A 26,413-nucleotide genomic window follows, 5' to 3' on the forward strand; every position below is an offset into this window, starting at 1 on the left:
GATTTTTTTTAATTTAAAATCTGGCATACAGAAGAACATGATTTCCAATACCTATGGAGGAGAAATAGGCCCGCAGCATCACAGATCTCTCACCATACTTTGCAGTAGACATTATTTTTGAAAAGTTCAGCCTTTGTTTCATCTGTCAAAAAAACAAAGCCACATTTCCAGTTATAGCTCTGGGATTAAAGTATAATTTAAACAGTTCCTTGGGAATTTAGAAGAGTCAATGAGATAAAATAAGAAATTAGTGTATTTTGTTTCATCTATGCCATGCTGGGGTTTTTTTTTTGTTGTTTTGTTTTTCCTGGACCTTCACCCACAGGAGACAAAGGCATCCATCATTTTAGAGGCAGACGTGAACATAGGCAACAACTCTGACCAGCTCTATATCCAGTTCGACTCTAAAAAAAATACAAAAAGCCTTTTTGGTGTGGATTTCATGTGAACCATTACGTTCAGGGCAACAACCAAACAATGACCTCCTGCAGTGGAACAAAGCAACCTCAAAATGTACAAAAGCTGCTCATGGACGGCTTGACGGGCCCGAAAGTTTCACCCGATCTCTAAACTCTACAGATTCCAGTCTTCAATCATCAATCATCAGCCAAACACGCCAAAGTCGGACAAATGCACAGAGAGCTCATGTTAAACCCCTCGGACAAAAACAAATCCTACCTGATAGACATCATCAGTGATCACTTATTTAAAAACACACTTGGAAAAAAAAATGCAGACACAACATTACAGAAAATTCAAGAATCTCAGCATTGCATTTCTTAATTTGCTATCCTTCTTTTAAGCACACAGACAATACAACATCTGTGCATCTCCTCTAGGCAACTTCTGTTAAAAAAAAAATCTGTTTTCTTTTTTTCTCTCTCTCTCCTCTACTCTTTCTTCTCTCTGCTGAGTTTGGGCCAAAGAGCTGACAGCCAGTGACCTAGGAGTCTCCAGGGTTCCCGGGGAGAAAGGTAATGGGCCCAACCCCGGAACGCACTCTCACTCTTTTCACCCACGGCTGCCGGCAGCTTTGATCCAGTAGCCCCCACTTCGGTCTCCTGACGCCTGGTAAGGAAATTCATAGGAACAACTGGAAGAGGCCTGTGTTTATTCAGCCCCTTTAATGAGGAGGGAGACGGATTATCGGGGGCCTAAATCTCCCCCCAAAAAAACACAGGGAAAGAAAACTGCTGCTGATTCCAGATGTTGCTCCAACAGCAGTCACTCCAAAAGAATCCAGGAGAGCACGAGAGAGAGGGAGAGAAGAAAAAAAAGAGAGCAAGGGATGGTTTTATTACGCAAGATGGGGAGACTAGTGGTCAGCAGGAGAATCTCTCCATGTTTTCTCTGTCTGGCCAGATGTAGGAGCTGCCAAAGCGTCTCTTTGTGAACCCAGAGGAGCCACCCAGGGGCTGCAGCGAGAGCTCTGAGAAAGAGTATGCAGTTATTCTTTTCTTTTTTTTATAATGTTAAAAGCAGCATGTTTAATAGCAAAGGTAACCAGAGCTTGTAGGCATACGTTTTACTTTAAGCAATTTGTGCTGTGTTAAAGAGAAAAAGAAGCCATTTCCTGAGCCTGCCACATGACTCCTAATGTGTTATTTTTTCAATTTTAGCACAGAGCTTCTTTGTAATCATTACTAATGCAGCAAAGCAAGTGACGTAGGAGCTGACGTATGAAGCCTCTCTGCCCCAAGAATGGAAACAGAAGCCTGATCCACTTATTAAGCAGCACAAACACTGCAGGTTGTGGAAAGACAAAGGTGCCTCATTCAGTATTGGTGACTCCATTTTACCTAAACACACTAAGAAGAGCTGCACTGCACATCAGGCTCTTGACCCTTTGCAACGGGGTCTGACGAGATCAATAGGTCTCTCTATTGTCAAATCATTTAGGAGCGGATTATAGGTCAGACACTGGTCAAAGATCCTCACACAGACAGACCAAAAGGTCAGGCTGACTGAATATTTACATGCGATTTCCAAAAATCAGGTCTGCATTGTGGGAACACCTGTAGTGAATAAAAACAGTAGCTGTTCTGCAGGCTGGTTTGTGATCATTTTCTCTTCCAGGTCAGTTTTCATGCTAAAACATTTACTCCAACAAGGAGACCACTGTCATCACTGTCTGGTGACCTCCAGCAAGGTCAAGACCATGGACAGTGACAGACTCGCAGACAAACACACACACTCAGTGGAGAGAAGAATGCGTGTGTGTGTGTGTGTGTGTGTGTGTGTGTGCGTGTGTGTGTGTGTGTGTGTGTGTGTGTGGGTGCGTGTGCGTGTGTGTGTGTGTGTGCGGGTGTGTGTGTGCGTGGAAAGGTGGGTGTGAGGGGAAAGGCTTGTTATAGGTCAAGTTCACAGATCACTAAATGTAAGATTTAGAGAGTATTTCTTGATTTGTCATTTATTTTAAATCTCGATGTGGTCTTACAAAAAAAATTTGCAGTACATATCTACTGATCAGAGAGCCTCGTCATCAGTCTAACCTCGTACTGGTGTGAATTTAGAAGTCCTAGTTTTGTGTAAGATTGTAAAGGGAATGCCCAGTTTGACTAACATAATAATTTTATCTATTTTTAAATGTAAATTCAAAATTCCCAATTCTAAATTCAATTTGGATTTTATTTATTTTTATTTTATTTATTTAACTTCAAACTTCTTATTGCACAAGCTTATGATTTTTCAATCCTGTCCGGTATAAAACAATGCAATAGAATAAAGTTTAAATAAATAATTAACTTGGTTCATGTTTAGATTTTCTGACACAACAATGGATGTTATTTATTACAATTTTTACTTTTTAAGTTACTCAAATATTTTATTCAGATTGTCTCTAGACATTGTCTAAATTAGAACAAGAAACACAATATTTTCCTACAGAATAATCAAAACAAAAGACTAAATATTTTTTTCAAATGACAAAAAGTTTCTGTTTCCACAATTTAGAGTAAAATAAATATCTTTGCTTCTGATTAACCTGTTTTTGTAATATTGTATTGTTTTCAGCTGTTTGGAAGGGGTTAATCTCATCAACTGTGTTTTTATTTCCACCGACTGGCAGATCAGACAAATATTAGGCATGTTTTGTCAGATACAAACATAATATTTAGGATCACACATTTTGTACACAGTTGGCAGCAATAATGACAACATTCAGAAACATCTGTTACATTCTTTCAAGTTTTTTTTTTGGCATCAACTAATTTTTCTATTATAGAAATTCTGTTTATTTCTCCTAACTGACCTTATGACATCTGCATTTTTTTTCCCATTACATGTAGGACACCTCCACTCAGATGGTAATTACTGCAAGACAAAATGAGAATCTCCAACATTGACAGGACGTCCTGTAAACTACTGCCACCACAGGGTACAGAAGGTATGGCACATAAAAAAAAAAAAAGTGCTGCTTAATATCTGTTCACCTAATCATGTGAATGTTTTCTTATGCACAACTTTTAACCATAGAACACTTTTCATAACTGACATGTGACTCCTCTTTCTTTCTTTTTTTGCATTGAATTTAAAAACAATTGCTTTGGGAGTCACTTTTTTTTTTTTTTTTAATAGAGCATCACATTATTTCATACTGTGTTGCCATTCGTCTTGTCAGCAGATAAAAACAAAATTTCAACAGTACTACCCATTTAGATGTAATTAACGTACTATTTTGCTGGAGAACTGAAACAGAAAATGACTGTGGCTACCATTACCGGACAGAGCCAGTTCATATCTTTATGAAGTCCAGAGCAGATTTGTGGCATCCATTTCCAAACAAATCCCTTTATTCCAGACTTGGTAGTGTAAGAGATGATGAGAAAATTATTGTATTGCTCATCAACAACTATGGCAAAAAATATATATAAATAAAAAATACTCAGCTACTTGTTGACATACAAACAGTTGTGTGCCTGAAATATGACCCGGTGTGCACATACACGCAGTAGAAAGTAAGATATTAAAAGTAATTTATGGTAACTGTTGAAATAATATTGGATTTTCTCAGTATGTAAAAAATGTAATTAGTGAAATTGTTGTTTACTGATGATCTCAACATTTGTTTAAGCCTTGAGCCTGTTGTTTTACATTGTACATGTTTTATTGTTTCACTTTTAGATGTATATTAAAGGTGTTAGGTGTTTTCAAAGAGGAGGAGTTTCTGGCATATTCCATGTTGTAAGTAAGCAAGGTAGACAGCATTATGTAAGGTTTTACAAATGCTGCTTCCACTGTGACTCATTTTGAATCAGTATATGAAACTGTGTCAAGCAGATTTATTTACAATATAATTATTCAGATGTTAAGTTCTGAATCTTGTGAAACAGTCCCAGGTAGGTTATTTTTTAAGTCATTATTATTTCTGCTCTTCCACATTGAAGCTATTTATGCATCAGTGTTGCACAGAGACTACATATCTGATGTTTTCCAGCAGGTCCCTACAGGTTTTGCACACTTTTCCTGTCTACCACATGTACCTATATGTGAAAGTTTTCTTGGAAATTTTCCCTTGACTTTCACATCTCCTCTAATTTTAATGACATTTCAGAGAGTGGAAATTGCATGGTGGAAGAGCTTCAATGTCTTTATATAGCCTTTCTCTATTTTGTAGGCATTAAACCGTATATTAATTTTTAGATGTGGACTGAATTGATTAAAGGAGCTCATGCTTACCGTCGGCTACCACAAGGTGCAAAGGTTTGACAAAACTGAATGAATGAATAATCAGCTGGTCTATTAAATGGGGTAGCATGCCAAGGTTAGCATGCCAAAGGTCAACCTTATAAGACACCAGAAGAGTGGACTATGGTCCATGTTGTTGTTTTTTTGTTTTTTCAAATGTTGTTTCTTTAAAACCCCAAATAATTTATAAATTTAATCTATTATGGTTTTGTTGGCTTTTGACCTGTGATGAATTTTAATTATTGTCTAAGATTTTATTAAATGGTGTACTTTAAATACTTAGACCTGGCTAAACAGTCAAAATTTGAGGAGGAAACCTCCATAGTAAATGAGAAGATTTTACTGGTTCAATGTAATTGGTATTTACATTATAATAATATTCAATTGATATTTTTGATGTATTTATTCTCTGAAGCATCGCTCATACTTCACATTCCAAATCATTATTGCTTCATTCAAATCAAAGGATCTTGTTTCTCAAGATCCTGTTTAAACATTCTAATTTTCCACAGAGAAAAAGATTTCAAGTAATAAAAAAAGAATGTGTAAAAGAATCACTTACCCACTCTGAAACAGGGCAAAGGTGTCTTCATGGTCCTGTAAAATACAAGACATGTTTTTTTTTTACTGTTCACAGTCTTCAGCAGTTCACAAAATAACCTACTGAAAGAAAAGATCTCAGATAATACTGAAGTAAACCATTGTTCTTGTTTTTCCTTTTATTTTATTACAATTACAATTCGCAACCTTTTGCCAACATCCTTCTGCCTCAGGGCTGTGCTAAGCTTCAACAAGATCTTATAAATAAATGGATAAAACCTGAATAATTTGGAAAATCACAGGCAGCCATTATATTGGTATTTTGCACTTATTTCTGCCTTCAGGTTCTGTATTCTTTTTTATAAAGTTATTACAACCTGAGGTTGATAAAAGGACAATCTACAAACACATTATGCAAAAAAATACATAAAAGCTATGTTAAAAAATACAATCTTTGTCAGAGAAAATCTAAATGTAAATCAAAAACTACTCGTCTTTCATACACCGACGGCATTTTCATTATTTAGACCACTTTATTACAGCACTTTAGACAGTCCAATGCACTGTCCCTTACTTGTTTAAAATGTACTTCTCCCACTCGAATGATCACCCGCAAACGTCTCACGAGAATACAAAGTGATCTGCACACTAACAGACTGTACATAGTGAAATTGCAACATGCAGTGGCATCCTTTTCCGTTTCCAATGAATGTTATTGCAAAAATGACACTCATGCAGTCATAAACTAATGGCATTTTTAAAACATTAAACAACATACATATTGTTTAATTCAATTTGTATATTGAGTTGGAGCCAGGTGTATACATACGTTGCATAAAAAAACACATAGCCCTTTTTTTGTTATCTATTAAATGAGACAAAATATTTCTGCCTTAGGAAAACTTAATTATATTTGCTCATTAATAATGAGAGAACAGAGAATTTTCAGATCTAATATCCAAGGACAGAAGTTGACATAACCTCAGATATTACTGTACTTTTAAACAATGTGAAAAAGCTTATATGATGGTTGATGTCATGGCTTTGTAAGCCTGTGACAGGTTAATTCCACATTCTAGCTGCTTTTGGAACTGGAAAATTCCGACTTTCCCATCAGAAAAATCAACTGGAATGCCCTCCCAAGTCAGATTTCCCACTGGGAAACTGGGAGTAACTCCGACTACCCACAACTTTGCATTTCAATATGGCCGCTCCTGGCATCAACAAGATATGGTGAAAATGTGTATTTTAGAATACAAGAAGTGCTCCTAAAATCAATGTTACCTAGTGCCTGCAACTATAACTTTAACAAATTAATAGTGGTATTTGCTTATAGAAAGTAAAGCCTAAAATTATGTTTGAAAACAATGTTTTTGAGCATCGCTGTGTTGAAATTCCAACTTCTTAACCAGAATGCCATTACCTCAGGTCTGACATCAGATCCATTCCTGAGCTCTCACTTGTGAGGTAACTGGAAGGCAGCTTAACTCACATGGAGAAACACTTATGGTTGTATTTTAACACACTCCTTATTTATGGGAAAATCAAAATAAATCTGCCATTGGAACATTGGATTTCCATTTCCAGATGGTTGAAGGTGCGCAGTTCGTCTGTATAAACAAATATGTGCAAGTATAAACATCATAGAAATGTCCAGCCTTCATACAGGCCAAGAAGGAGAAGAGTTCTGTGTCCCAGAAATGAATACGCTTTGGCACAAAAAGTGTAAATCAACCCCCCGAAAAAAGAGTAAAAAGCATCATTTATCACAGAGAAGTATACCCAAAATATCTGATCAAAGTCATACACTTTAAACAGTAAAGAAGTCTATAAAAAATTTTGAAAGTGGACAAACTAATACAAATATTTCTCAAATATTGTGTCCTTAATTAACCTGGCATTTGACATAGAGGAAATTTGAATAATCGTAACTGTCCATAACAGTAAATGGACAGTTAATGTCGGGCGTTGAGAAACGATGTGTTTGTGTCTATCGACATTGTATATTTAAACATTTAGTTTCAACTGTCATGACCAACGTAATCTTATCAAACCGGACCGCTTGTTGGTGCTTGACCACAAAAATCTGATTAAACGTTAACATTTGAAACGTCATGTTTAATTAACTCATCCAGAAGGAATTTCAGTTGACTCATTGAAAGAGACTTCCACTTGGACATGCCTAACATTTTATGAAATATGTGGCTTGATAAATGTACGAGCATACATGCAAAACTTTTATAAAGGAGTAATGAGGCCACCATTCATGCAACTCGTCTTGGTGATGCTACAGGCATTAACCTGCCTTTAAAAATATCTTACTCTACTTCCTGTTGTCAGGTAAGCTCTATTCATATTCTTGTAATCAGTCCTAGGTTTAGCTAACAAGGTCAGGGATCTCAAAAAGTTGTAATTCCTGATTTAACGGGAAAGGAATTTAAGATTTACAAGTTATTTTTATTCAACTTAGAAGTGTACTGCTAAGAAGAATTAAGACATGCGTCTCTTAAAAGATAAAACGAGTACTAATTTAAGAAAAATATTTAACTGTTATTAAGTTGGTTTAACTCTGTAACAGTTAAAACATATTTGCAATGTTCAGTAGTAAATTATTTCAATGTTATAAATAATACAACTTTTCCTTACCTCCCTGTGCAGGATAATGAGACAATGCCAATCAATCTGTAACCCCACTCCTTAACAAGGTAAAGGCATCCATTCCCCTGACTTCAGGTCAGTAAGTAAGCTTGCTATTTTGGATGGCTGCTGCTGATTGTGTATGTACTTTAATAAGCAGTCTGCAGGTCGGGCAGATTTATAGGCCCATAGTGGGGTGGAGGGATCAGACTCCCCTGGCCTCCAGTTTCCCTCTGTGCCATTACGCCAGAGTGAGATATAGTAGGATATTGATCCCAATGCCACTTCATTTCGCTATAACTATTACACAATACTCTCCCAGGCTGCACGTGTCCCCTGATTTATGCTGCTTTGCTATTTACATTACCAGTAAGTGTTTTTCTATACCGTGTGAGGAGGGTCGTTCGGCCACAAGAATGGACACGAGAACATTCGCATTCTGCACCATGCCCGTCTTCCTTTTGCTCTCCGTGATGCATTTTCACCGTAGTGAGGGTCTCTTAACACAGCGCTGCCTCCTGAGTGAGTAATGGATGATGCAGAAATAAATATTTGAAGAATGTTTCCCAAGCCAAGCCCTCATTACTGCACCACAATTGACCTTGAGGCAATGTTATTTTCTACATTATGTCTTATTTAAAATACCTGCCTCATCACATCCCCTCATTAGAATGCTGTTATAGTTGAAAATGTATTCTAAAACATTTCATATTATTCATTTGCTCTCAGTGGTAGACAGTATATACGGACAAATAAAAACAAAAAAAAAAATATTAAAGCGCATGTGTCGAGATAAAGAATCATGATCTGCGATATTATGCGGTTGTATCACATTTATAGTGCATTTCCCATTACACGGAGTGAAGCCCTTAAAGCTAAACCGGCAAAAAAAAATAAAAAATTCCAGTGGAAACACATTCTAGCACTTGCCTTGCCCTGATACAAATTTAATTAAGTGCTTCAATTCTGCAGATTATATCAAATGAAAGAAACTGTTGTCATAATTAGAACAATTAGGATAAGCAGCCTGTGGCCCCTGCACGCCATCACCAGCTGCACACTCCAGATCTGGGTCTTTGCCAAAGTACCTTCCCTTGCAGTGCCAAGCTGGTGCTGCTGTGTTTGTTTACACACAGAGCACAGCTGTGTCAGTAGGCATGAATAGGAACGAAGGCTGAGAGAAAGACCCTGTGTTGAGCTGACATTCCCACATGGAGCCCCCACAGGTGGCACTGTGCCTCAGATGCTGCTACTGCAGCATCATGCCTCTGGGAGAAAAGGGAAAAAAATTATAAAACAAACAAACAAAAGGATTAATGACCCTTAATTGCTTTGGAGCTGTTTAAAATCAGATGAGTGCCACATAAGCTGGAGTATGTAAATCAAATCCCTCCCCCTCCTTGTCCCTCCTCCCGGTCGGGCCCCCTCGGCTCTCTCCCTCTGGCACAATCAAGCCTTTTTCTCACAAGAGGGCAGGGCAGCTGAGCGGGCTCGCTGCCAAGTGAGGGGAGCTGGCAAGCGTGGCAATGTAGAGACACTTGTTGCCACAATGCTCGCCTGTTACGCCGGCGCATGGCAGAAATTAGGTGGCTGAGGAGTGTGTGGGGGGGGGTGGAACAGATGGGCACACTATAGCCTCCACATGCTTCTGTGACAAACGGCAGAAAGGACACGTGCTCCGCTCTCAACCCTCAAAGCTGGCAGAGACCGTATGCATGTCCCATTCATTAAGAGGCCCATTCATATGCAACATTAAGTGTGATTGTACACAAATGCCCCATCAGTAAGGAAAGGGGGGGTGTGGTTGTTTGCACAGTTTGAATGTGTGCTTATGTATCTTTGAATGAGGCCATTTGCATGGTGAGTGATCAAAAGGCCCCGTGGATTAAATAGTCGGGTAAAAGGAATATTTTAACAGATTAATTCCAATGTGAATGCATTTTATTCTTTATATTACAATCGTTTGGGCTGCCACGGATGCACATCTTTTAGTCTACCGAATAATTGTGAGATAATGAGAAACAGGCTGAATGGGGAAAATATTTTGGAAGCATTTTTGCTAATTATTAAAACAGAAAATTTAATGTTGAGTTTGTACCTTGTTACGAAGTCAGACGTTGGAAGTCTGTGACCAAGAGAGGAGTGAATGATGTTCTTGTTCTCCCCCCGCTTCTCTCGTGTCCCACTGCTTCCACCGTGGCCATTACCATCAAGCCTTAATGCGTTTCCAGTACCTGCATACTCCACTGCTGCATGGAGTTTCGGGTGATTTAAAGACAACAACAAACCTGTCCCATTTTCCAAGTGACATTATTGATATACTGTCACTTCAAATTGCAGGTAACAGCTAATGGTTATTTTATGATGCATGTGTCAGATCTGATTTGTATTTTTTTTTCCCTCCTCAGACAAACTGGACTAGTTGATTTAATTTGAGCTTAATGATTGACCCAAGATCACTGTCGCAGTTTTATTACAGTAAGTCCTTAATCCTGGAGAGATGTTAGCAAGTATTGACCTTTCACAAACATGGCCTGTGAGGAATAACAGCAAAGTATACATTTAATTATACTATCAGTCATTATCTGACTGTTATCAAAGCGGCATAAAGTACCTTACAAAAAATATTTATACTCAAAATGTTCACATTTTGTTAATTTTACAAACATTTTATTTTACGTCATGAACCAAGTTTTTTTTTGTTGTTCTTTTTTTTTTTAATCAGGTAGGTGTGGATGCAAATGTATTTGCGCCTCCCTTTACCCTCTCCAGACAATATATTCATTGTAGTTATGGTTGCAAATGTTTTAGGTGTGTATATATTAACTTTGCATAGCAAAAAACTGATTTTTTTATTTTCTTATTCTCAGTAGAATCGCTGTTGCTCGTTCAGATTGGACGAATAGGGTTCAAGAACATTTCTTTTTTGGGGAGGTGAGGGGGGGGTTAAGGTTTGGTACATATTTTAAATAGGCTTTAGATCTAGACTTTTTTAACAATAGCAATGCTTTCATCTAAGTTGTCCATTGCAGATATGACTGTGTGTTTGGGGATGCTTTTCTGTTGGAAGATAAACTTTTGACCAGGTCATGGGTGTATTTAGCTGGATCCATCTCCCCATGCACTCTGACCAGCTTACCTGTCACCTCCACTGTGATGAGGTGTTCTCTAATGTTCTCTAAAAAAAAAAAAAAAAAAACAAAAAAAAAACCTCTGAGGTCCTGATTTTACAAATGATATTGCTCCTACTTAAGTACAGTATTTGTTTACCCTATATCCAGCTCTAGTTACTTCACTGAGAGAAAAACTAACATGAATCATCTCAAAAACAGTTTGCGACAAAGGACATACAGAATAGAAGGACATTAAATTAAAAACATATGTTCTAAGGCAAGCCTGCATGCTGTCGTATTAGTATTTTTATTCCAGTATCCCCATAAAACGGTCCTTTCCTTCACTTTACTGTTTTACTGTTTAGCCATGCTGGTGTTTTCCCAATGTAACCCTGCATGCCCTCTTGTCCTGGATTACCCCCCACACTGGCATGAACAAAGACTCCATCAGGGCGTGTTTATGTGTTGGCCCTTGCATTGTGTGAAGAGGAAACATGTCTCCCACTTACGACCAGATCTTAGAGAACCCCAATTTGTTAGGCATTAATCAGAGCACCTGCTCGGAGAGCAACCTGTGTCAGAGGCTTACTTTGTGTACCCAGCGGTTTCCTGGTTGCCGGCCTCTTTGTTTCCCCACTTCAGTCATCAGTGTCATTTGAAATCAATTTAACAATTGTGCCCGAGACTGATTTGAGTATGCAAATTCTTGCATGGGGAGAAAAAGAGTAAGCATTAAGAAGACCAGAGTAGGGCACAAAAAAAGGCCAAGCTGAGAGGACCTGCTGTGCATTACTCTGACATTAAAAAGCAATAAGCCATCAAGTGTTGTTCTGCAAGCAACAGAACACACACACACAAAAAGATTTGAACTCAACACATTAACAAGCGACTGACCTGCGCAAAAACAGTGTTTGAGGAGGAAAAAGGGAAAAAAATAAATAAAAATACTACACCAAGACAAGGAAGACTAGGTCAGAGAGAGGTCAGGAATGAAAGAGGGAAGGCGGGGTGGGGGGCACAAGAAAGAGGAAACAAATGAATAAATTCATGGGCCACAACATGAAGAGAAAGATGGAGGGGAGCAGAAAAGGGGCTCTGAGTCATCAGCGGAAGATTTTTATTGCCCGGACAGTGGAGGCGCACACAAAAGCACAGGGAAGATTCAATTAAGTATCATATGCAGTGACCTTATTGCCATGGTTACAGGACGGTGAAAAATATTAATCAGGCCTGCGCTTACGACAAGGAGAAATAGGATGGTGGAAGGAGACGAACGACAGCAGCGAGGCAGACGGAGGGAGAGGGGGTAATGGCACAGCCTCCGTGTGTTTGATTTGATGTGTTTTAATGAGTGAAGTTGCAAAAGTTCATAACTGTCCCTTGCACGCTTTGAACATCTGCATGCCGACACCAAAGATGCCACTTTTGACAACAGAGTCTCTCTCTTTTGTTATAAATACATTTCAAAACGCTGCTGCTTCCATCAGCTCTCGCCCTGCTCACATTTACACAAAGACGAGTCAAACATGTGAAATGAACTCAATTCCGAACTCATTTCATACCGGGGGGGTTAACTCACTTTTCAGCTCACAAAGATTTATTTTAGCTCCCTCCCTGTTTTTCAAGTTGAATTTCATGTGCCACAATTTCTGTTGACGCTTCCTTGGCAAGGAAATAAAACAATCCCTGCACATCGACAATCCATCACACGCGCATGAATCCATTAATAACCCAACTTGCAAATGTTTGCCACATGAAAATGAAATGTTTTCATCCATCACTGTGCTTTTTTTTTTTTTCTGTGTAAGGGTACACTTACACATGATTCTAAATAAATCCTCTAAAAAAAAACTAAAAAAAAAACAACGCTGGCATACTGTTACAGATGCACGCAAAAATTACACCGATCATTTTCAATCATATTCCATTATGATGTTCCTCTCAGTCACATTTCCCTGCACGCTGCAGAAGGGGAAAGTTGAAGATTGTTCTGTTTGATGAAGCTGTAGTGTGTTTGCTCGCTGTCTGCAGGGACTGTCTTGAAAACAATCTATCTGAAACTCCCCCCACTGAGCAAAATGTTAAATAAACAAAGACGGGGATAAACAAAATCCTTCCATTTCAATGTCACTGAGAAGAAAGCCAACATTTTCACGCTGCCGCTGTGAACAGAAGGTGGCAGCCAAACGAGATCTGCGTTTAAACTTTGGATGCAAAGAAATTGGGATTTTTTTTTTCTAAAATGTTAATAAGATGTTAATTGAAAGGCGGTGCCTATCAAGCGACTAGGAATGTGGTAGCCTCTAACATGATGCAGTAAGTTTATGCTATTTATAGTCCATGAAATGACCCCTGTATGTAAAATGTGTAATATGTAAAAAAATAAAATAAAATACAAATACTGACCTCACTAACAATTCCTATGATGCTTTTTTTTTTTTGGCTTTTTGTTTTTACAATTTCACATTTTTAAGTCAAAGTCTCTGGTTACTTTAATAATCCATGCCTTTCTGTTGCCCTGTAGTATAAATATCTAATAAAGGGCCAATTTCCGTTAGTGATGTCAAAAAGGGAAAGACAACAGAACACAGCTTTTAAGTGAGTCAGACGTGTGTTGATCTTCATAAGAAAATGACTACAAGATACATACAGCCACTGGACTAAACTAACTCATTTATATAGTTAATGCAAAGATGTTTAAAATACCAGAACTCAGACAAGCAAGGTTAAAAAAGAACTCGTTTATCTTATGACACGCAGTGATCAGGTTAAACAAAAAAAAAAGGATTTTCCAAAGCTCACTGTAAGAAGTGGAATCCTAAAAGTTTGCACAGATGAATGAGGAATTGTGGGAGATGTTGCCATTTCTTTTAGTTTTACATTTGTTAATTACTTCTTTTTGTCTCCCTGGGATATTGGACCTTTCCTCACATCTAAAAATGCAACAAAACATAATTTTGGTGCTGCACAAACATTAATTGCAGACTCGCTATATAACAACGACATGGACATTCATTATATGGAAAATCCTCCAGTTTTACTCTTTTGGAGGAAAAAATGAATGCAGTGAAAAAGCCTAGACATTTTTTTGTTTTCTTTTAATGACTCCACTGAATAATTATTTTAGACAACATCAGTATTCACATTTCTGCAAAAAAAAAAAAAATTACAAAATTACATACATAACATTATGCAGTTAGGAGGCTCAAATCAGTTCTCTAGTTAGATCACAGAATTATTGCATTGATAAACTGGTCAATCTTCCACTGCAGTGACCCCGAGTTACCCTTCACAACAAAGTGTAGCTGTTTAAAAATGAACAGAATATATAATTTCTTGACCTAAGCCACAATTTAATGTGAATTCATTTTTGTATTTTGATGCTTTTTGATTTTAGGTCAAATTTATTCACTCCAAAATAATAATTTAGAATTAACATAAAAATAAGACGCTAGGATTGCAAAACAGAAAACATACCATTCCTGTCATCTCTGTTGAAAAACCTGTGGTAGGGCCAACTGTTTTTTTTTGTTGTTTTTTTTTTTATTTTTTTATTTTTTTTTTGTTTGTTTGTTTGTTTGCTTAAGGCCTACTTTCCTGCCGGAGGAAATTAAGCCAGCCTCCAGAGCTGCATCCTTAAAGTCTCAATTAAAAGTGTCTCAGACAAAGGATGAGTTTAGGTATTTTAGACCAGTTTTCTGGTTTAAGAAAAATATTTCATTTCAATTGTCAATAACATTTTTAATAAATAAAACAAAAAGACAGGGATTCAGTTTGACCCTCTGGTAACTGCACCATTTCAACTCTATATTACATCTTCAATAAACATGAATTTGATGAGTGATAATACAGAAGTATGAATACATAACATCTAAATTAGGGTTCAAATCAAAATATACAAACATTAGGCTGCACTTAGGCTTTTCTATTTACTTGAAAATATTTTATAAACAAATGTGTTAATTCCTAAGCCTGCAAAGGATTTGCAATATTCTCATGTTTGAAACTTAGTAGAAAAACAAAATATTTGAAAATTATGACATTTTCATTAAGGTATGGAGAGTGCATGTTTACAAGTTTTTAAATGTGTGCATCTTCTTCATTGTTTGTTCCATTAGAATAAAAAAAAACTTTTCATTTTACTTTGACTTTACTTCTTTCCCTAATCTAGACCAGAGCCCTAGAGTTTTCTTTCCCATCTTGGCTGCAGAGCCTACAAAGATCCTTCAGATGAGGCACAGGAGAGGGCCCAAGCAGAGAGGCTGTTAAAGCACCTGATGTGGCCATGACCACTTCCAGAAACAATTTAATTCCACAGCTTCGGCCATCTCCAGCTGATCTACTCCTCCAAGGTCATTAAATGTGCCACAGAAGGTCACATGATTAATGAGTGACAGACCCTCTGGTGCAATAACGTGTATGAATGTGCCCCATTAATTAGACAGAGGGGCCAGAGAGAATGAATGGCCAGGGACAGCTTGGCCCCCTTCACAACCCTGTATTTCCCAGGCCCCATTTTTCATTTTCATCTGAACAAACAGACACATACAACCGCTTATAATATTCCCCAAATACCTTGTATTCCCAAAACCTAAGATACGGAAAAACCTATTAAGTGAACAACTTTGTCACATTTTTTTTTTTTAACTACAGAGTTTGGAGCACAACATGAAATTTAAAGTCATCTTCTTCTAAAGTGTCAGGTCTTTTTGCAGTGTAAAACGTTGACATGGTGCTCAGATGTGCTTCCTCATGTGGCCTCAGTTTGATCTGGGCATCAAGCATCTGACTGCTATGTCGTTACAGCCTGTTTTTCCTGGACTATGATAAGTGCTCGGCATTACTGAGGGCAATCTCTAGGAGGAAATGAAACATTCTGCCGCCACAGGCTTGGCTTTATTAGAAGACAACAAGACCAGGCTCTCAGGATATACAGATCAGGAGCTTTAATTGATGCTGACTGACTGTCGATGCACTACTATAGCTGGGAGAAACAAGAGTGTTTAACACTGCTCCATTGTAAACAGTATTCATTTCTCAGTCTAATCAACTTAATGCAATTCCAATAAGTCCATTTCTTAGAGTGGCCCTGTTGATTTGAAACCCCATAGCCTTCTGTTTTATTTTCACCAGGGCCAACAAATGTAATGGCTGCTAAGTATATTGAGCAATAATATACAAATGCTCTACATCCAGTGCATGCATTTCAATTTTACCTTGAGGTCATAGCGTTATGGATAAACCCCAGTGGAGTCATTAATCATAAATACATTTATTATATGTAATAACAACCAGTGGAATAGACTACACAAAAGCTTTGAGATGAGGACTTATATGTGGTCAAGAAACACTGACTTTATAAACAAACCAGTCTCACCAGTTTGCCCACCTTACTAGAGCTGCTGCACAATCAGTCACACGGCTGCATTGAGTCTTATTTACATTTGTCACTGCCCTAGAAAGATGACAATAAACAGGGACAAGATGAAATAAAATCAGTCAGAGCAAAAACAGGAAAACAACATCATATGGAGGGAAAAATATGATGCTGAAATATGAGTGTTTGTGAAGAGATTAAGTTGTCAGAAGATTCTAGGTCACGATACATTCATCTGTGTTCATGATGGTAAAATAATTAGCAATTGGGCTGATGATAAAGACCATGTTTAAAAGGCACCAGTGACACTTTTATGCTAACCAAACAACAACAAAAAAATTTATAAAAATAAAACTTCCTGCATCTCATCAAGCACTTAGAAAACCCCTTGACCCTGCTGAATAAAGCTTCTCCCTCGAGATTTGACACCCATCTCTCAGCACAGATCAGATGGCAGCAATGAACGTTGTTTGCCCTCTGATATATTTTTAATATTCAGATCATATCAAATATGTCCTTTTTCAATAATAGATCTATCCATCTACTGGCAACATAACATGCTGAGCTTTGGAGTGGGATTTTATGCTCCAATCAGTGCTGCATCTTTACATTTTTTTGGAATAAGAAGGGGGACCCGTCTGATTTGTAAACGTGATGCACTATGACAAGGGATTTGGCACTTCCTTAAAAACTGCAATATATTATGAACCATATTATGTAGGTTCATAATATTTTAAGAGCTTCCTTACATTTTTGTTGGACAGAAATCAGAGTTTAAAGAATTTTTGCCTTCATATTTTATTCAAATAAAAATGTGTCTTTTTGTTTTCGGAAAACTAATGGGTTAAAGCACTATGGTTGAGTGGCTCATGGATGAATGTCATATGTGAACTCCAATATTTTGGAAAAGAAAATAGTCTATTGTTTCCAATGTATTCTAAAATGGCCTTTTTCTTTGTTCATTTGGTGCAACACAAACATTTCAGAGAACAACAAATGGAATATTTTTCATTCCCATCTTTAGACCAGCAGCATCTCCTGTGGTGGCACAGCTCTAAAGTGCAAGAGGTTCCCACCTTCCACAGCTGTGAAGATCCAGGGGGGCATGATGGAAACAGAAGACAATATGGAAAAACGGAGCGAGGAACGAGGAAGGAAGACATGCTGGGAGAAGGGAAATCTTCCATGAGCAGAAGCAGAGTGTTTAGAGGGCGTTTCACGTTAATGGTGGACAGGCCAATTGAAATGGCTCTAGCGTTGCATGATTTGAAGGTCAGGAGACAGCAGATTATATTCCAGTGGTGGCGGAGGAGGATTGGAGGAGTAAAATGGTGGCTGCCCACCACCGCGCCTTCTCTTCCACTCCTGACTTATTGCAGAGTAGTCAAGATGGAATCAACGTAGCTCCAAACTCCTCTATCGTTACTCTTACCAACAGCACAAGATGAAAAACGAACTGTGCCTGTAGATTATCAGGAGCTATTCCATTCAAAACTTCTGTTGGTGAAACACCTGCCTCAGGTGGTAGGCATTAGTTACCTACCTATCTTATTATCTTACAAAAATGGATAATAGGATATGCAGCAGAAAATGTCAAGAGTAAAGAAACAAAATTTGTCATACACAAGAGTTACACTTCAAGAAAAAAATTACAATTAAAACTAGTAGTTTTTATTGTTCTGCTAGTGCTACTTTTGTTACTACAGCTTCAACTACTAGTGCGAATGACCATCACCATGATCGTAAATACATTTAGCCAGTTTTAAAAATATACTACCTTTATTTTAGCGGAAAATAAAGGTACAAAAATGTAAGACACAATGTAAGATAGTAATCAAAAATAATTTTTACTCTAAAACATTACAAAGTCTTTATCAGACTTTTCACGCTGTATTTCTGACATTCTGGCCAAATCCAGCATGGAGTTTATGGACATTTTAGTTCGACTTGAAAATCTGCCTCACAATCACTTTCTCGAAGTTTGCATTTAATCACCGCACCGCCTTCCCTGAATATATTTCATAAAGAGAACAGATGCCTATAATTGAGAAAAACGTATTTACTGAATAAGTAATATTACTTGTAATATTACAAATCATGTTAAAAGAAAAAAAACCTCATGAAAATTTTAGTTTTTTTAGCTCTATTGCACACTTTGTCTCACAAAGTACAGGTAAAATCAAAAGCATTTTTAAAGAAAGTAATTTTTGAGTAAAAAATATAAAGGAAGAAAGAAAAACAAATATTAATTCTGCCTTTCCTAGTAGGACTAAAATAATAGTCAAATATTAGCACAATGTTCTTTTAATATTGAGGCTCAGAGAAGTGAGAGGACATGAAAGAGTGCATTGAACTGTTTTCGCATCTATTCTACTTTCCCTGAATGGAAAGTAGTATAAACAACAAAAAAGCCAAAGTATAACAGGATATTTGTTTTATCAATAGCAAAAATGCTAACATATCTTCTGGCACATTTTTAGACATTGTAGCCTTTCAAACACATACGACTTTGAAAAAGAGTCATGATAGTGAGAACAACCATACAGACGACCGTGTGGTGTTTTAATTTGTGGGATTCTTTATGCAGATAACTAATATGCAACAATTGAAAAAATAATGTCATAGCTTTACCTCAAACATAACGCCGGACACCTAGCATGGTGTAAAGATGTGTCCAGGCTACACATCTTTATTTTTTATGCATTTCAAAAGAAGCATCAAAAATTGACTATCATAAGATTGTGGGTCATCTTTTTGTATTGATGACTTCTTAAGAAAGAAAAAAAGAGCTGTTTTAGAAACACACATAAATAATTTTATAGAAAACTATTTTAAAGTGAATAAGACCTAAAATCCTTAAAGTTAATAGGCAAACAATTGTGTGGGAAAGGGACTGAAACTAACTCTTTCCCAGAGACCCACATCATCCACTTCTAGTGGAAAACGAATAAATGCAATAATAACATTACATTATTTAGCTGGAACTCTATAAAACAGCATCCTGTCATAAAAATGAAAAGTAAATTTGATAAAAATTGTGCATTGCTTTGTTTGAGTACAATAATAATAATTTAAAAGTTTGTATAAGATAAAAAGTCTTAGTATGGGACATGATGAATATCCACAGCAAGGGGTGGTGCTTCACAGCGAACTGGTGCTTGTAAAACTTAAAAGAAGATAACAGGCAACCAGGGTAGGCCAGTCAATCCAGTGCATGTCTGAATGGATGACCATGCTAAGCTCTTAAAGCAGGCATTAATCCAGGATTTTAGAAGTAAAGCTAAGTTTGGCACCTTATCATGACAAGGCCCAGACCCTAGGCTGAGCTCAATCACTATGCAGAAGCCCAGACAGCCTGAATCACGAACTGTAATGATTGGCTGGTTAATAATGTACATCATACTCTGTCTTTGTGGAACTTTTCAGTGTTTTAAGTTTCTTTCGGTTCATGTAAATTTTTTTTTCAGCAAAGATTAATTTAAATTTCAATTAGCTATTTATTTTCTGCCAGCTCCTCACTCCCTCAGATGTTTTTTTTTTTTTGCTCAACAAGACAAACAGATGTTTCATTTTTTTAATGCGCGTTGGATTCTGTTAACATAAGACACGCTCTGAGTTTTGTCTCTGACTGAGCCCGAGTGACCCCCTTGGCCGATTTCAATGCCAGCACAAACATCATTTCTCCAGATATATAAAAGGCCAGAGCAGAGCTGACACATAACCAAGCAATCTCTGCTGCTCTGCTCAACTCCATAACCACACAGACCACCTCGGATCAGCAATGAAGACGAAAATATCAAGAGCTGATGGCTCCTGACCGTGCATGTGCAAAACTGGCATGTTTAAGCAAATCAAACAAAACACCCATCCACCAAAAACAACAGCAGTGAGCGCAACGCCACGTGACTCCATGTGCATGTACCCACTTGCAGAAAGACATGCACACGCCAATCTTAAGTCGCAGCCATAGGGCTTGGACTAAGGCTTAGAGGAAGAGCACAAGCTTAGAGGAGTGTGTGCGCTTGTTGGAAGAGCGGGGTTATTAGGGGCATTGGACTGACTTATAAATGCTCCAGCACAAAAGACCTGATTTATCATCCGACATCTGAAAAGAATACCAGAGAGGCCGTGCAGAAAAGAAAGGAAATGAAATGACAGTGGTATTAAAAATAAAGGAGAGGGAGGGGGGGGGGGGTCAAACTAGCACTGCTGTGGGCAGCTGTTTTGCTCATAATTTCCACAAACAAACAAGCACCAGTATGTGAAAGAATACTCACTGCATATCAGTTTTAATTAATGTCTCCGCATTTATTCTGCTAGATGCATGGCTAACACACATGTCAAAAATAGTCTTAGAGAAACGCCTGCCACTTCCTGTGTGGAATTTATAGGCGAGTTTAGAATTTGGGTCACCACTGTGTGACAGATTTTATTTTTATTTACATCATTACAGTGCTGCAAAAAAAAAAAGAGAAACACTGACATCTATTAAACATGACTGATTTTTAATCAAATCTGCTGTAACTGAAGTGAAAAAATGCAGTAGAACACTTTTTATCTCTCGTCTCAGTTGGTGGGTAAGTCTAGTCTTTTGAATCGGGATTTTGTAGGAAATATTTACAAAGTTTAATTTCAATATTTAAAACAAGAAATTTAATACCTAAACTTATTTTCACCCGTATGAAGACAAGTAAAATCTAATAAAGTTTGCAATGTGACATTTGAAATGTTAGTTCTTAAAATATAAAAATAAAAATAATTAAAATGAATTAAATTTAAATGTATTCTGCAGGTTGTTGTGGATTAGAGATTTGATTAAACCGTCTTTTAAAGAAACATTGTGAGTATTTGTTGTTCACACACTGACGAGACGAAATAAACCTTGTTAGCATCCAGCACACAACATACCCAAGAAGATATTAGTACGGTCAGCTTTTTAAGAGGACATATATAATTCCACATACATCACATCTCTACTTCAGAAATTTACAACAGGACAAATCCAACACCTATTAAGACTGGAGGAGTGGCTGTGCATGGTGTGTGTGTGTGTGTGTCTGTGAATGTAAGCGAGAGAGCCAGTGAGTTAGGGAGCAAGAGACTCCAAATAATTTCAGCCCTGGAATAAATCACTGTCGCCACAGAAAAAGGCCGACAGCTGTGATGGATGGCTGAAATTTTTGTGTTGATGTCTTTAGTATTGCTGACAATTTGGTAGTCCGGGCTTTTTCACTTTTCCTGTGCCTGTGTGTGTGGTTGAACACATCTGTACATTGACATTTTTTCCTTCCTGCTTAAAAATATGCTTTTTGAAAAAAAAAAACTGCTATTGCTATTAATGCAATGTTAATTAGAATTTTAACTCTATGACAAAATGTTTAAGATGTGAGAAGTGTGATAATGAAACATTTAAAATTAATCGAGAAAGAAAAAAACTTTCTGAATTATATTATGAACAAAATTTTCCATACAGTAGCTGTGGACACCATCTTGTGTGTGGACGCGCGCCATGGTCACATGGTCTTTCTGTATATGTGCACGCAGGCTGTGATTGGATAACGCGTCACCGCATGACATACTGACTGTTCGCTGTGTTTCGAGCTTCACGCCGTCTGTCTGTCTTCTTTACGTCACACACACAAACTGGAGATGAAAAGTCCTCTTTTTCCACCCCATCATGACCCATTTGATTCTGTGGAGTATCGTCTCGTTCACCCCTAGACTTCACAATCTCTGCACTTCCACATGTATACTCACGCCTGCCTTAGCTGTTTCCATAAATTCAGAAAATTTCAAAAAAGAAAGCAAAGTACACAGACTGCAGGTGCACACCGTGTACAGTAAAACTAAATCTAGACAACATACAGAGTTATGCAAACAAAAAAATATACACTCCACATTCTTACATATACACATACTAAATAAAAAGTTAGGCCACTCTCTATACTTGCCCCCCCACCTCCACTCTGTCTGTTCTCACCTGGCAGGATCAAATAACCACACTTCCCACAAACTTACAATCAATACTTTTTCCAGCAAATCAGAACAGTCACAGGCTCAGTCCCAGCTCCACACTAACTCCACTGAAAGTGGGGAAGACTTAAAGGAAGAATCCACAGAGCAGAAATAACTAAATAAAATCAATTAAAATAAAAAATACTGACCTTTCTGTTTTTTCCCTTTTATCTCTGATGTCCAATCCCCTCTTTATCTTCTGCTGGTTCTTGTCCTCTCTCTCTCTCTCTCTCTCTCTACCCCTCTCTCTCTACCCCTCTAGTCTGAGTAAGTCATGCGGGAGCTTCTTCCTGCTCCTGCTCAGTCCTACGCCACTGTATTAGTCTGATTTCACACTCTGCAGCCTTGCCTCCCGTCCTGAAGGGGACGGTGAATGTGCTGCTTATTTAGAAGCCGGCACACACTACCTGGGCTTGTAGGCAACTGTTTAAAGCACGAGGCAACATCCAGGGTGCATAATACCCACCACCTCCTCCACCACACACACACACTCAGATGCATCTTCTCTCTCCCTCTTGCTCAAACACATACACACACACGCACACGCACACCCACACACACACACACACACACACACACACACACACACACACACACACACACACACACACACTTGCTGGCTGCCTGACAAGATAGGCAACACACACTAGAGCAAGGTGAAACACACATACACACACACGCACGCACGCACACACATGCAGGCAGTCTGTCAAAGGTCTCTCTACCTTGGCTGGGATAGCAGGCAGTGTGAGAGCACACACACAGGCACACTGAGATGGGCTGGCCGCTCCGTTCTGTCTCCTTCTCTCTAAGTGTTTAGAAGACAATTTCAACAAGGGATTGCTCCCAATCTACTAGGGTGATCCACATGGATGAGTTATAATATGCTTGCCACTCTCTCCCTCTCTCTTACCCCCCCGCCCCCCCTTCACCTCTTTTTTCCCGGTTCCCTCTCTCTCATCATTCTCTCCCTCTCTGACTCTTTCACTCTCGTGCTCGTTGTTTTAGCCTATTATCGAGCCGTCAACGATTTCAGTTCAGGAGGAAAGCTTTCCCTTCTTGGATTCTATATTTTTCCTCTTTGCGGATGTGTGCGAGATGGGCCGAAGACTGACTCCACCTGAATGCATATTAGTAGAAGGCATTATTTATTAAAAACCTGCATTCATTCGTTTTTTTTTTTTTTGTTTTTCCCCCCCCTCCCTGATATTCCTGTGGACACGCAGGGGGGAAGGGAGCAGCAGTGACGACTACATGAGGGTTGTATTTGTGATATGTGTACTTAGGGGAGGTGGGCAGTTGGGGGTAGGGATGAGGGGGTCAGGATGAGGGAGAGGCGGGACGTGCAGGGAGGTGAAAAGAATACATAAGAAATGATTTTAATTTATTTATTTATTCAGTGCCTGGGATTGCCTTATCATCCAAGGTGCTGCCTAATGACATCACTGCTGGCTCCAAGCAATCCCAAATCGCGCTGCCATATTTTGTGCAAAATGAATCCACTCCACACACACACACACACACACACACACACACACACACACAAAAAAAAACAGACAGAACTGAATCTCCAAAATTTTACATCTAGGCCTCCTGCAGTTGAATAAAAACATGAGCTTATAATACATCTGTGTGTACTGAAGAGAATAACTAAAAACACTAAAAAGACAGAATAACAGTCTGTGTTTTTAACATCGACTTCCTTTTGTTGATGATTTGTATTTAGTGATTTAGAAAATAAAAATAAAAATAAAAAATTTTTAAATAACGGCTGTGATCTTTTATTTAACCTACTTTTTACAAAAAATATGAATGGACAAATGCGTATTAGCATAATCTTTAGCCTTGGACAGTGAAGAAGGGAGCTCTCACAGGCTTAAAGTGCCTGCGTAAGCTCAACTTGCCCCGCTGGTCAACAGACTGCTGCAGTGTGGCCCCGTGGGATTAAACGTCCAGGCAGAAGTCATGACTGCAGAGTGGACCCTCAAGACTCTGTCAGCACCATCAGCACTGCCCCTTCTCTGCAGCGGGAGCAGCAGACTAACACAACGGAAACACAACTATCCAGAAACATAACTGATATGTTTCTGGATAGAAATACACGTGTCACAAACGGGAGAGTTAAAAATCCCAAAAGATGAAACAAAGGCAGATTTACTGAGTGAACACAACTTATATGCAAATATTACTCACTAATGGCCATACAGGTGACACAACCTGTGCTGCACTTAGCTCCACTGAAGTCTGTGCTGATCCAAGTTCCCAAATTCTCAACCACAGGACGCATATCTACTATAAAATGACCCCGGGCAAGGCCGAACCATTCTGTCACTGACAGAGCTTAAGTAGAGCTGGAAAATTACTCCAGTGGTAAGACCAGCACATCTCAATCATTTTAACGCCATCATAATCATAAAAACGTCCTTCTGTTATTTTTTTAAAGCCCCAGTAAGAAAAATGAAATTTCATTCTCACCAGTTAACAATCTTAAATTAAGAGAGACTAAGTTAGGGGAGTGAAAAGAGCACAACCCGAGTTATAAGTCAAAGAGAGACAAGAGTAAGCTTTAGTCCTTCCCCTCCTGCGTCCATTCTGCTGCACACCTCTGTCTGTCTGCATCGTGTACCAAGTAAGAAAATAAGGATTATATACACAGCTTCCATGTTAATGAATGGTTTGGTAAAAGTAAATAACACTATCATGTGTTCTCCTTGACCTCATGGTCTCCGTCGGACCGCCGAGACAACAACCTGCACTCCGGTGACCCGCTCCCCCCCTTCTGCGCACATCGTATTCCAGACACGCAACCGTGAAACATCACTAAACACTCAAAGAGTTAATGTTTCCTTCCTTTTCTCTCCTGTTTTTCTACTTTCAATTTTCCTGAATAACATTATGATGTTTTATTAATATCTTTGAATTATTACTCGTTTTCCTCTTAAAATGGAGTGCCTTAATTCACATTTGAAGTACTCATCAAGGCTGAGCACCGCGATGAATGTGGAAAGATACATTATGATTGCAAAAATGCAGAGTGAATTAAAAATATATAACAATACTAAAATATTAAGTATTAATTTCAAAAAGATAATTTGCCAGGGCAGGGAAAAGAGCCTTTTCATTACTTCTATAACTTTCTTTCGTTTTTTTTAGTGTACTTCGCTATGAATGAGTAATGTGTAATTACCTTGTACCTGTAAATCAAATAGAATATGAAAAAAAATTAGCTTGGAGTATCAGAAAGCCCTGCGTGTGTTTACTTTAATTAAAATGGAGCATAAAATGGACACAGATGCTGGATAAAGAGCTGAATCAAGGCAAAATCTCTGTTGATTGAACAGCAAATTATCAGGTGAGGTTCACTAACAAAAAAAAACAGACTGAGTCTGTCCTTATAGGATAGTTTCCACAACCATTCGTCCCTCATGTTCAACTCCTCGTGATTTTTTTTTTTTTACAATGGTGAACTCTAATTCCCATGATCACCCTTGAAAGCATGACCTTGTGCTGTGTGACAGGAGATAGCCGCAGCATGAAGACAGGACGCCACTTATCATCAAGGGACGAGGTGGCTGTTTAATTTCACACCACCAGTGGCTAAAACCCCTGTTAGTGTGGAGTGCCACAATGGCAGCCACGCTTGGGGAGCAGATGTCCTCGTGAAGGGGTGTAAAGAGGGAGGAGGTTGTGTTCGGAGAAGGGCAGGAGGAGGAGGGGGGGGATGAGGGTCTTGGTGTTTTGTGTGTGTGTGTGTGTGCGTGTGTGCGTGTGTGCGTGCGCGCGTGTGTCTGTGGGTTGTTCTGTCACCATGTATTGTACTCAGAGCACAGTCTGACACTGCGCACATGCCCAGTAAAACAGCGCCTCTGTCTTTCACAGACGCAAAAACAGCACCGGAAACCGCACACGTGTTAGCATGCCGTTCGGTCACGCTTACAGGCTCTGACTGAAGGTTACAGAAATTTGGTCCACCCAGCAGGCCCGAAAGAAGATGGGCATGAGCGACGGCACAGATGGGATGATGTTAGAGGCGAGCACGCTCGAC

General features: G+C 38.5%; 1 protein-coding gene across 3 annotated transcripts in view; it reads right to left on the reverse strand.

Annotated features, from left to right (window-relative positions):
* The window catches only part of zfhx3b (zinc finger homeobox 3b), a 312,657-nt gene that overhangs the window by 201,229 nt on the left and 85,015 nt on the right, over nt 1-26,413 (reverse strand). The window contains exons 1-2 of one of the 3 annotated variants that reach the window (XM_017303940.2): nt 23,094-23,292; nt 5,249-5,283 (exon numbers count right to left, since the gene is read on the reverse strand). The gene's annotated coding sequence lies outside the window, so the exon portion shown is untranslated. Of the gene's footprint in view, nt 1-5,248; nt 5,284-22,517; nt 23,293-26,413 lie in introns of those variants that run through there. The other 2 variants (XM_008405336.3, XM_017303941.2) reach the window with 2 other exon arrangements.

Source organism: Poecilia reticulata, chromosome 3 (assembly GCF_904066995.2).
Source record: "Poecilia reticulata chromosome 3, P_reticulata-male-v2, whole genome shotgun sequence".
Lineage (NCBI taxonomy): Eukaryota > Metazoa > Chordata > Actinopteri > Cyprinodontiformes > Poeciliidae > Poecilia > Poecilia reticulata.